This window comes from Pinus tabuliformis, chromosome 7 (genome assembly GCF_031772625.1).
Source record: "Pinus tabuliformis cultivar Carrire ecotype Pingquan chromosome 7, CPIR1, whole genome shotgun sequence".
In the NCBI taxonomy this organism is placed as follows: domain Eukaryota; kingdom Viridiplantae; phylum Streptophyta; class Pinopsida; order Pinales; family Pinaceae; genus Pinus; species Pinus tabuliformis.
Window position 1 is genome coordinate 1867268235 of NC_142293.1, and position 10580 is coordinate 1867278814.

The window sequence follows — 10580 nt, forward strand, 5'->3', positions numbered from 1 at the left end:
ATTGACATATTACTTATAATTAATACATATATAAATAATTAATTAATGCTTGAACTTTGAACTTCTATACACAAAAAAACATGAGGGGAAAAAAGAATTTTTAGTCCATTGATGTATTTGTATACATATAAGAAAGTCGAAATGGTATATTAAACAAATGATACATTATAACATGGTTATAGATAAAATAATTATTTTAAAGGTATCCACATCTATAAATAAAATATTAATATTTGTGTATATAAGGAGCCGAGGGTGATGATCCACTTTATGTTTTATAATCTATACATGATGTTCAATCCAATACAGGAATAGTAACCGGTATGTATGTCTGCCAGGCATCAGATACTCGACCCATTTAATACAGCAATAATAGCCATTAAGTTTTGTTTTCCAGGCATCAAGCTTCCAGGCTGCCCTGAAAAGCTATATTCTATGGTATATTGCAGTCAAGAAATAAACAAATTACATTCATGTTCAGTCATTTTCAACCTTCAAAGACTGGTTCATCTGCTTGTGCAGTCTTCTGCATCTGCGCTTCTCTTTCTCCCACTGACTCATTCTTCTGTGCTCGCCTACGCCTAGGCTTCCTTTGCCCTAATGACTTGGATGCTTCTGCATCATATCTGATGATAAAACTGTTCCCACCACCCACATGCATGTTTGATGTTCTGGGTTTTAAACCTGCCTTTTGTTCAGCTTCTGAATGGATATCATTTATAGTTTTGGGTTTTATCTCTTCACGTCTAGGGACCCATTTATTACCACGCAATTCAAGAATCTCGCCAATCATGTATCTCATTTGAGATCCAATGTCTCCACTATTACAAAGCTGCTCCATTAGGGCAAAATAACAATCAACGATACTCCGGGACTCAGGATTTTCTTCAAGCTGTTTTCCAACGGTACTGAAAAGTAAGCAAAGAGCCTCCACATTTTCATTAGAGGGACGAACCTTTGATTCACGACCCAACAAGTGTTGAATACAATGATGAATAATTTTTTCAGGTACCATTTTCTGCTTATAAAGCTCCCCAATAAACCTAATACTTCCTAGAGTTCGAAGCTTTACCATCCTCTCCTTGTCACGGCGTTCGGGGCGTTCGGGTTCTTGACTTGGGTCTGTCCTTTCTGTGATTTCTTCTCGCAACTTATCAGCACCTTCAAATGTTGCTTGGCAACTGTTCAAAAGTATCCGCCTGAATGCTATTGGCTTTCCATCGGGTTCTTCTGATGGAAATTCAGGGAGTTCTGTACTTAGGTACTGGCACAACTCAGCATACATGGGGCAAAATGTTTGTTCTAACACCGCCCTGTTGAAAATAAGAGATGTGACCCCATGTAGAATGTCCGCTGAATTAATCCCAGAATTTATAAGTTGATATTTGAGAACATCAAACTTTTCCGGAGTTAATTTGTTCAAAATCCCCATGACATTTTTTAAAACAAGTTCCTTTTCGGCCGAGGCTCCCCTCATGGCAGACCAAGAAATAAGGAGCAGGAGATGGTCGAGGCCCTGGGGTTGCTGAATTTAGAAGTTCAGAAAAGGGTCGAGCAGAATGGGTTTCTTAATGCAAACGTTAAAAACTGAGATGTAAAACCCTAACTTCAATGACAAATATGCCACCACGAGGCAGAGATATATTTTGAAGTTATTGGTGATTACTCGCTTCTCCAGTAAGAATGAAGGAATGGGGATTTGATGTGAAACTTCTTTTGAAATTGCATTTCAACTTTCCGACCAAATCGTGATTAATGTGTTGAAATCTAATTTCCACTGCGCACCCCAAAATCACCGCAGCAAAACCGCAAACCACCTTGATGCATATCGGACCGCCTTTGGTCACAACGCAGTTTCCGTACACAAGAGCCCGATACAATATTGTGCAGAGGCATGGCTCTCAGCGTACGTAAGCAGAAGTCACTTCTCGGGTGCTATCGTTCACCTGGAAGAGGCTTCCCGATATTCCCGTCTGATGCAACTCTTCGTCCTCCGCTCTCCATCAACAAAAGCTCCATACGAACCAACATTAAAGTCTTTGCGTGGAGTGAAAACTAAGTTTGGTTGACCGCCACTCCAGTCTTCAAAAGGATTTAAATGCATAGTTATGTGGTTCGTAAGTGTTTGGTAAAAACATTGAATATTAACTACACCAAGGTATGGGCATATATTATATGTGTTATGTTTTATAAAAGGGTTGACCATATATATATATTATAAAAACCACGATTGTAAATAATGTTTTGTGGTAAAAAAAAATTTGGGCAGCAAAGAACAGGGTAGCAGCGAAAAGCAAAAGAAGTTTGCACAGCAGTGTCGGCGATCGGAGATGTACCATGCATGCTTTTCAAAGTTTTCAGTAATACTCCTGATGCGAATTGGCGATATCGCTATCGGCAATCGGGGATTCCTAAAGAAACCAATATAACGATTTAAGTTTTCACCGACAACCGATTGCAATAAAGCTAAAAGTGAGAATTTCAAAAAATTGATAAAGCAGGGATATTACGATTAATTCGTATTAAAGGCCTTATCTTCCCAATAGCGATTCACTTGTGCTCAATCGCCAAAACATCCAAGACACGCTTAAACGAATCATTCGGCTAATAAACGATATGATGGGCATTTAAAGGATTGACAGGTTTTAACGGCCATTTAATGAATTAGTAAGTCTAAAAAATCTTTTCACAGATTGTATCCGTGGCCACTTTAAGTTAATTCTTCATCATGCATTGATTAATATATCTCGCTCATATTTGGTTTGGTAGTGCAAAAATAGTCATATTGAGAGAAAGGTGGAGAGAGAGAGGAAGTGATAAGGGAGAGATGGTGAGAGAGTGAGGGAGAGAATAGAGTAGGAGGGAAGAGAGAGAGGAGGAGAGCCGAATATAGTCATATTGAGAGAAAGGTGGAGAGAGAGAGGAAGTGATAAGGGAGAGATGGAGAGAGAGTGAGGGAGAGAGTAGAGTAGGAGGGAAGAGAGAGAGGAGGAGAGAGGGAGGGAGAGATAGATAGATAGATATGGTGACAGAGTGTGTATGTTTGGGGTGTGAGATAGAGAAACAAATAATGAGAGATAGAGGGAGATAGAGATATTGATGGAGGGGGAGAGAGGGAAGAAGAGGGAGATAGTATGAGGGAGGTAGGAAGAGATAGATATATATGGAGAGTGAGCGCGCGCACGTGTGTGTGTGTTTAGGGGGTTGAGATGGAGAGACAAATTAGGAGAATTAGACTGAGATATAGATATAGATGTCGCTGAGAGAGAGATTGAAGAAGAGTGAGACAGAGAGAGGGAGGGGAAGGAAGAGAGAGAGAAGTGGTGGAGAGAGAGGGAGAGGAAAAGACAAAGAGATGGGGGATAGAGGGAGGGAGAGGCATAAAGATATTTTGGGGAGAGGGGGAAGGTATAGAGAGAGAAATGCAGGAGAGCCTCACCCGAACCCCTCTTCGCTCGGGCTCCCTACCTCTCCCCCAACCCACCCACCCCACACCCCCTCACTCGCCCGCTCCAACCCTCCCGGCGCCCTCACCCCTACGGGCGCCCTCCCCTGCCTGTCCGCCCAACGCCCTCACCCACCCGCCCACCTCACCCGAACCCCCCTCCGCCCAGGCTCCCTACCTCTCCCCCAACCCACCCACCCCGCACCCCCTCACCCACCCGCTTCAACCCTCCCCGCGCCCTCACCCGCCCCCCCGCCCAACGCCCTCACCCACCCGCCTGCCTCCCCCGAAACCCCCTCCGCCCGGGCTCCCTACTGCACCCCCTCACCCCGCACCCCCTCACCCACCCACTCCAACCCGCCCACCCGCCTGCCCCACCCCTCCGGGCGCCCTCACCCGCCCCCCCGCCTGGCGCCCTCACCCACCCGCCCGCTTCACCCGAACCCCCCTCCACCCGGGCGCCCTCGTGCAGGCGCCACCCGGGCCGCCCACGCCTTCACCCGGCAGGTAGGGAGGGTGCCCCCCCTCGTGCAGGCGCCACCTGGGAGAGGGAGAGAGAGACCAAGATTGAGGAAAAGAACCCCCATTAATGAGGATGTTTTAGCACCATAGCTCAAAGAATTCACTTAACTAGGCAGATGGGGGGTTTCGGGTATATACCTAACACAAATTTTGTGCTTCATTATGCTGAGGAGGATGTGTTGGGTTTCACAACAAGTGAACATGTGGATGGGACAGTGTTGGTTCTGTTGTCTTCATTTAGCCAGGGACAGCAGGAGGGGGAGCAGCAGATGGTTTTTATGTGTTGATTTGTTTTTGCAAGGATGAATGCACAGCAGTGCGAATAGAGAAAACGAGGAGGAGCGAATGAAGAAATGTATTACACAGTAGTGTAAATGGTGTGAGTAAAGAAATGGTTTTTCACCTCATAGTGAATGTAATGTAAAAGTTCTTTTTACACGAATATATGTAAATTTATTTTTACAGCAGTAAGTGTAAAAATAGTTTTACACCAGTGAAGTAAAATGGGTTTTATTGCAGTAAACCCAGCATAGTAAATGCTCAGGTGAAAATAGAGTTTTGTAGAATGAATTAAATTTGGTGAATCCCTCTCAGCAAAGAGGATGAATATGTATCAGAGTTCTGATGAATATGTATCAGAGTTATGAATGTATTTTTGGTAAATCCCTCTCAGTGAAAGAAGATGAATGTTGTTTCATGCATTTTATGTTTTAATGAATACAATGATTTTTATGGCTGTGTAATACTCTGTTCTGAGAATTTTTTTAAAAGCTTCCCTGTGCAAAAAGATCCTGTGGCAGAAGGAAACAGAGCATTGCCTCTGTGTGGAGTTTATTTAGTTTGTTTTTGGGATTTTGCCAGAAAAATCCCCAACAGTGGTATCAGAGCTGGTCCAGGCTCTTTGATGGTGACAAAGCAGGTTCAGGCTCTTTGAAGTGTCAAAGAAGCTGAAGGAAAGACTCTTGTTGCAGCAGCAGTAAAACTTCTCCAGCAGTGTGAAGTCTCAGGCAAAAGAACCCAGGTATTCCTCAAAGTTTTTTTTCTGTGTTGCTGTTGAAGAAACAGTGAGTCATTTTAAAAACACAGTCAGGGATTTTAAAAATAGTTAAGAATGGCAAGGTCAAAGAAGAAAGCCTCCAATCCTCCTAAGGTTGTGTCTCCCGCTTCTATTAAAATAGAAAACAATCTATTTGAAAGCATTCTATTTGAGGCTTCAAAGTTTAATGGAAATTTTGATATGTGGGAAATAAAAATGAGGGTTGTCTTACAGTCTCAAGGGATTGAAATCTGGGAATCAGTGATTGATGATAGCAAGAAGGATAAAGAATCCAAGGAATACAATGCAAAGGCAGCAAAGACTATCTTGGATGGACTACCTGATTCTGTGAAAAAGAATCTAGGAAAATATTCATCAGCAAAGGATATATGGGACACACTGCATGACCTTCATGCAAAGGGAGCACTGACCATGACCATTAGTGAAGAAGAAAATTCTGAACCCATCATAGAAGCTGAAAATGAGAAGGTTGACCTCATCAAGCTTCAAGTAAAAGAAAGGGATGAAGAGCTCGTCAAGCTTAAGAAGGAGCTTGATCAATGCAAGAGGAAACATCATGAAGAAGTCAAATCCATGACAAATCAGCTGAATAAAGCAAAGAAGCAAGAAGACGCCTTGTCAAGTCAACTTGAACAAAGGCACAAGATAGTGAACAAACTTGTAGAAGAGATTGGAGAGTACAAGGTAGAGGTCTCCTCCCTTAAGTCTGAACTACAAAAAGCCAGGAAGCAGGCACAAGGAGCTGAAAAGAAAATGGAGAGCAGTCAAGCAGAAATCTCCAAAATGAAGTCAGATATTATCTCCCTCAAAATAGTAGTAGCTGAAGCTACTCGTAGCAAGGAAGAAACTGAGGAACAACTTACAAAGAAGAATAATGAGTGTGAAAAATTGGAAGAAGAGATTGTCCTCCTCAGGAAAAAGGTTGAAGGGATGAACAAAATCATGAAGAGCTCTCAAGCCTTGGATGACATGCTCAGCTATCACAGATCCTCATCTGATAAATCGGGACTCGGGTATGTAGGTGAACCCTCAAACAAGAATGAAGATGCTTTAAGCAAAGGAGATGTGAAGAAGCCAGAAAAAAATAGTGATGCTCCTAGTTTCAGCAAAGGCAAGGAGAAAAATGAAGGCTACAATAGAAGAAATCCTACTCCAACCAGAAAACCAGCTCCAAGAAGAAATGTAGCTGATGTCAAAGAGGTAAGAGGCAATGGTTATCATCAAAGAATCTCAAGGCAGCAAGGCTTCAGAAGTACATCAAGGAAACCTCCATCTCACAGGTACCAAAGTTCATTTTATGGTTATTTTTATGCTTGCTCAAACTTTGGTCATACGGCAAAAGACTGTAGAGCATTTCATAGAGATAGATGTTATGGTGTCAGACAACCTCCAAGAAATAATTTTACAAGAAGAAATCGTGAATTCTTATTCATGAACAATGTTGAATGTTTCAAGTGTCATAACATTGGGCATATGGCACGTGATTGTAACTTAAGATGGGCTCCTATGCAAGCTAGACCCACACAAAAGAAGAAAGTTACACAAGTATGGAGAAAGAAGGAAATACAGCCTGAAAGCTCCTTGAGCTCTCCACCTGATCTAAGTTTGTTTTAAGAAAACTTTGCTGAAAAAAAGACAATGCATACAGTTAAGGGGAGCCTGTAATTTTTTTATCATAATTGCTGAACTGTTTTAACAGTCATTCTTTGATGAAGATATTCTTATAAGGGGAGAGATATGGAATTAAATCTGCCATAAAAGCAGAGAAGAAAAGTCTGCAGGGCATGGAGACTGCGTGGAGGATGTATTGCAGCGCAACAGAGCGCAAATGAATTTTTTTTTTGTTGTTAATTCCTCTGAAATCTAATATGTAGCAATGATGAAAAATGTAATGTTTTTTCTTTGTTTTTTTTATCACATATGCAATGCAATATGCACAGAAGTGCGGAGAAGGAAAAATGGACAGCGTTGAAATGTGAAGTGCAGCAGCGCGATAAGAAAAATGCAAAGCAAGGAGACCCGCATAGCACTGCGAAGGCAGAACATAGAACAGGGGCAGCGTGGAAACTTTTGTGTGTGGAGCACATGGATTAGAATGAACAGTAGTTTGAATTTTTTTTTGTGTGGTGCACATGCATTGAAATGCATAGCAATGGAATGTAGTTTTCCTTTTATGTAATGTGAGAGAATATACTCACAGCAGAGTGAGTGTAATACACAGTAGATGGAAATGTTTTGTATTGGCAATGAAAATGCAAAGCAGTGAGAGGAAAATGAGAAGAGGGCAAAACGCAGCAGAGCGTAAATGCCCAGTGTTTGAGAATGCAATGAAAATTTTCACACAGCAGTGTGAATATGAAAAATGCAGCAGCATGAAATTTTTTTTTGTTAAAAAAAACTAAAATGAAATGTAATGGATAGCAGTGAATAAGAAAAAGGCAGCAGCGTGATGGCAAGAAGGAGAAGCACAGCAGTGCGAAGAAAATGAAACCAGAGCAAGAGAGGTGCAGCAGCGTGAAGAAAAGTTTTCCCATTGTGAAGAAGGGAAGCACGCATAAGTGCACAAGTGAAGAATTCTCACACAACAGTGTGAATGTGAGAAAGGGAAGGCGCAGCAACGCATATGTAAGAATTTTTTTTATTAACGCACAACAATGCAGAGTTTGTAAAGAAATGTAAGTGAAGTGCAGCAACACAATAGCAAGTAGTGAAACGCACAGTAGTGCAGGTGTAGACGCAGTAGCGTGGAGCAGACACAGCAGTGTGGGGTAGACGCAGCAAAGAAGATGGCACAACAGTGCAGCAGAGAATATGCAGCAACATAAAAGAACAATGTAATGGGTATGCACAACAGTGCAATGAATGTTTTGTTTTGGAACTGCACTTGAAGCAGTCATTTGGTGAAACCGTCTATTAAAGAGGAAGGTGCTTTTCAGCACAGTCATTTGGTGAAACCCTCTATCATGAGGAAGGTGCTCTTCAGCACAATCTCAGGTGAATCCCTCTGTCAAGAGGAAGGTGCTCTTCAGCACAGTCTCAGGTGAATCCCTCTGTTAAGAGGAAGACAACTTTGATTGTTTGTGGAACTGCAAGTGAAGCAGTTGGTGAATCCCTCTATGTGAGGAAGATATTTTTGTAACAACAGTGTTGGTGAATCCCTCTATGTGAGGAAGTGTTTGGGTATGTTTGAATGCCCAGCAGTTGAAATTAAAGGGGAGTGTTGAAATCTAATTTCAACTGTGCACCCCAAAACCACCGCAGCAAAACCGCAAACCACCTTGATGCATATCGGACCGCCTTTGGTCACAAGGCAGTTTCCGTACACAAGAGCCCGATACAATATTGTGTAGACGCGTGGCTCTCAGCATACGTAAGCTGAAGTCACTTCTCGGGTGCTATCGTTCAGTTGGAAGAGGCCTCCCGATATTCTTGTCAGCCGTCCGATGCAACTCTTTGTCCTCTGCCGTCCATCAACAAAAGCTGCATACGAACCAACATTAAAGTCTTTGCGTGGAGTGAAAATTAAGTTTGGTTGACCGCAACTCCAGTCTGCAAAAGGATTTAAATGCATAGTTATGTGGTTCGTAAGTGTTTGGTAAAAACATTGAATATTAACTACATGGAGGTGTGGGCATATATTATATGTGTTATGTTTTATAAAAGCGTTGACCATATATATTATAAAAACCACGATTGTAAATAATGTTTTGTGGTAAAAAAAAATTTATAACGAGCCAAGTGAAATATGCTTGTTGTTGTAATATTATATATATTCGCACATGGGATAAAAAAAAATGTGAGGCAGCAAAGAACAGGGTAGCAGCGAAAAACAAAAGAAGTTTGCACAGCAGTGCAATGTGTGAGCTCACGGCAGCAAAAGAATAGGGGAGCAGCAGATGGTTTTTATGTGTTGATTTGTTTTTGCAAGGATGAATGCACAGCAGTGCGAATAGAGAAAACGAGGAGGAGCGGATGAAGAAATGTATTACACAGCAGTGTAAATGGTGTGAGTAAAGAAATGGTTTTTCACCTCATAGTGAATGTAATGTAAAAGTTCTTTTTACACGAATATATGTAAATTTATTTTTACAGCAGTAAGTGTAAAAATAGTTTTACACCAGTAAAGTAAAAGGGGTTTTACTGCAGTAAACCCAACACAGTAAATGCTAAGGTGAAAACAAAGTTTTGTAGAATGAATTAAATTTGGTGAATCCCTCTCAGCAAAGAGGATGAATATGTATCAGAGTTGGCTGAATGTATTTTTGGTAAATCCCTCTAAGTGAAAGAGGATGAATGTTGTTTCAGGCATTTTATGTTTTAATGAATACAAGGATTTTTATGGCTGTGTAATACTCTGTTCTGAGAATTTTTTTAAAAGCTTCCCTATGCAAAAAGATCCTGTGGCAGAAGGAAACAGAGCATTGCCTCTGTGTGGAGTTTATTTAGTTTGTTTTTGGGATTTTGCCAGAAAAATCCCCAACATAATGCTTTCGATAATTCCATCTCAACTTTTCGGAACAGATTGTTTTCCATGATACATAATGATGAGGACAGATTGCTTCATATGAAAGAAAGCATCCCGGCTGAGGGAGATCGCGGAAAAAATGCGCAATAGATGATTGAAGGGTTTATACATATAGATACTAAATGAAATATGTTACGTTTAAAAACGACAATTATTAAACACTTCATTGATTATCAACTCAAGATATTTCGAATGGTTGGGGTGAGTTCCATCGAACACGAGTGACAAAGATAAGCGTTGAATATATATATATATATATATATATATATATATATATATATATATTCAATTTTCTCTTCTTCTTTTTTGGATTTCTTAAGAAAATTCATATTCTTTTATCATAATTGATTATCCCTTGTAATAATGGTAACGGACGAGTTTTTTAATATTTCGTTAATTCAAAAAGTATATGTATATATATGAGTCTAAACATAGAGAATGTACTGTTTGAATCTAATGATGAAGATCACAAATTAAATCGAAGGTCTATCTCAAGTCAACTCACTCTAACTCTAAATTTACATCGATATTCTATTTTCATTTTTTTATTCTTAATAATTTTTTATTAAAAATAATATTAATATATTAAAAATCATAGTACAAATTTTTTGGTTGATGTTTTTTTTAACTTTTTAATTTATAATATACATACTAGTCTAGATCTATCTTAACAGTGGCTCTATCAAGTGCCTAGAGGGATCAAATCTCTTGAGGTGCAAAGGTATTTTTTGAGTACAAAACTTGAGGAAAGGTTTGCATTTCAAGAAATTTGATCCCTCCGCTTGATAGATCCGGTGTTAAGATGGATCTAGGCTCGTTTCAGTCGTGTGCGGTGATACAAAATTTGTTGAACATCTAATTATTTTGATCATTTTAAATATGCTAAATATATTTAAGATTATTTTGGTCAATTTTATTTAAAATTTGCTTAGTTACCTCACTTTTTTGACATGAGACAGACGGTTAGTAACACGAAAGATGAAAAATGATGAAATACAAATTTTGAGTGCAAAGTGTCAATGTAACAATCT

General features: G+C 40.2%; 1 pseudogene; it reads right to left on the bottom strand.

Moving 5' to 3' along the window:
* Positions 1 to 487: 487 nt before the first annotated feature.
* On the bottom strand, positions 488 to 1477 carry LOC149255917 (eukaryotic translation initiation factor pseudogene; annotated as a pseudogene).
* Positions 1478 to 10580: the final 9103 nt, after the last annotated feature.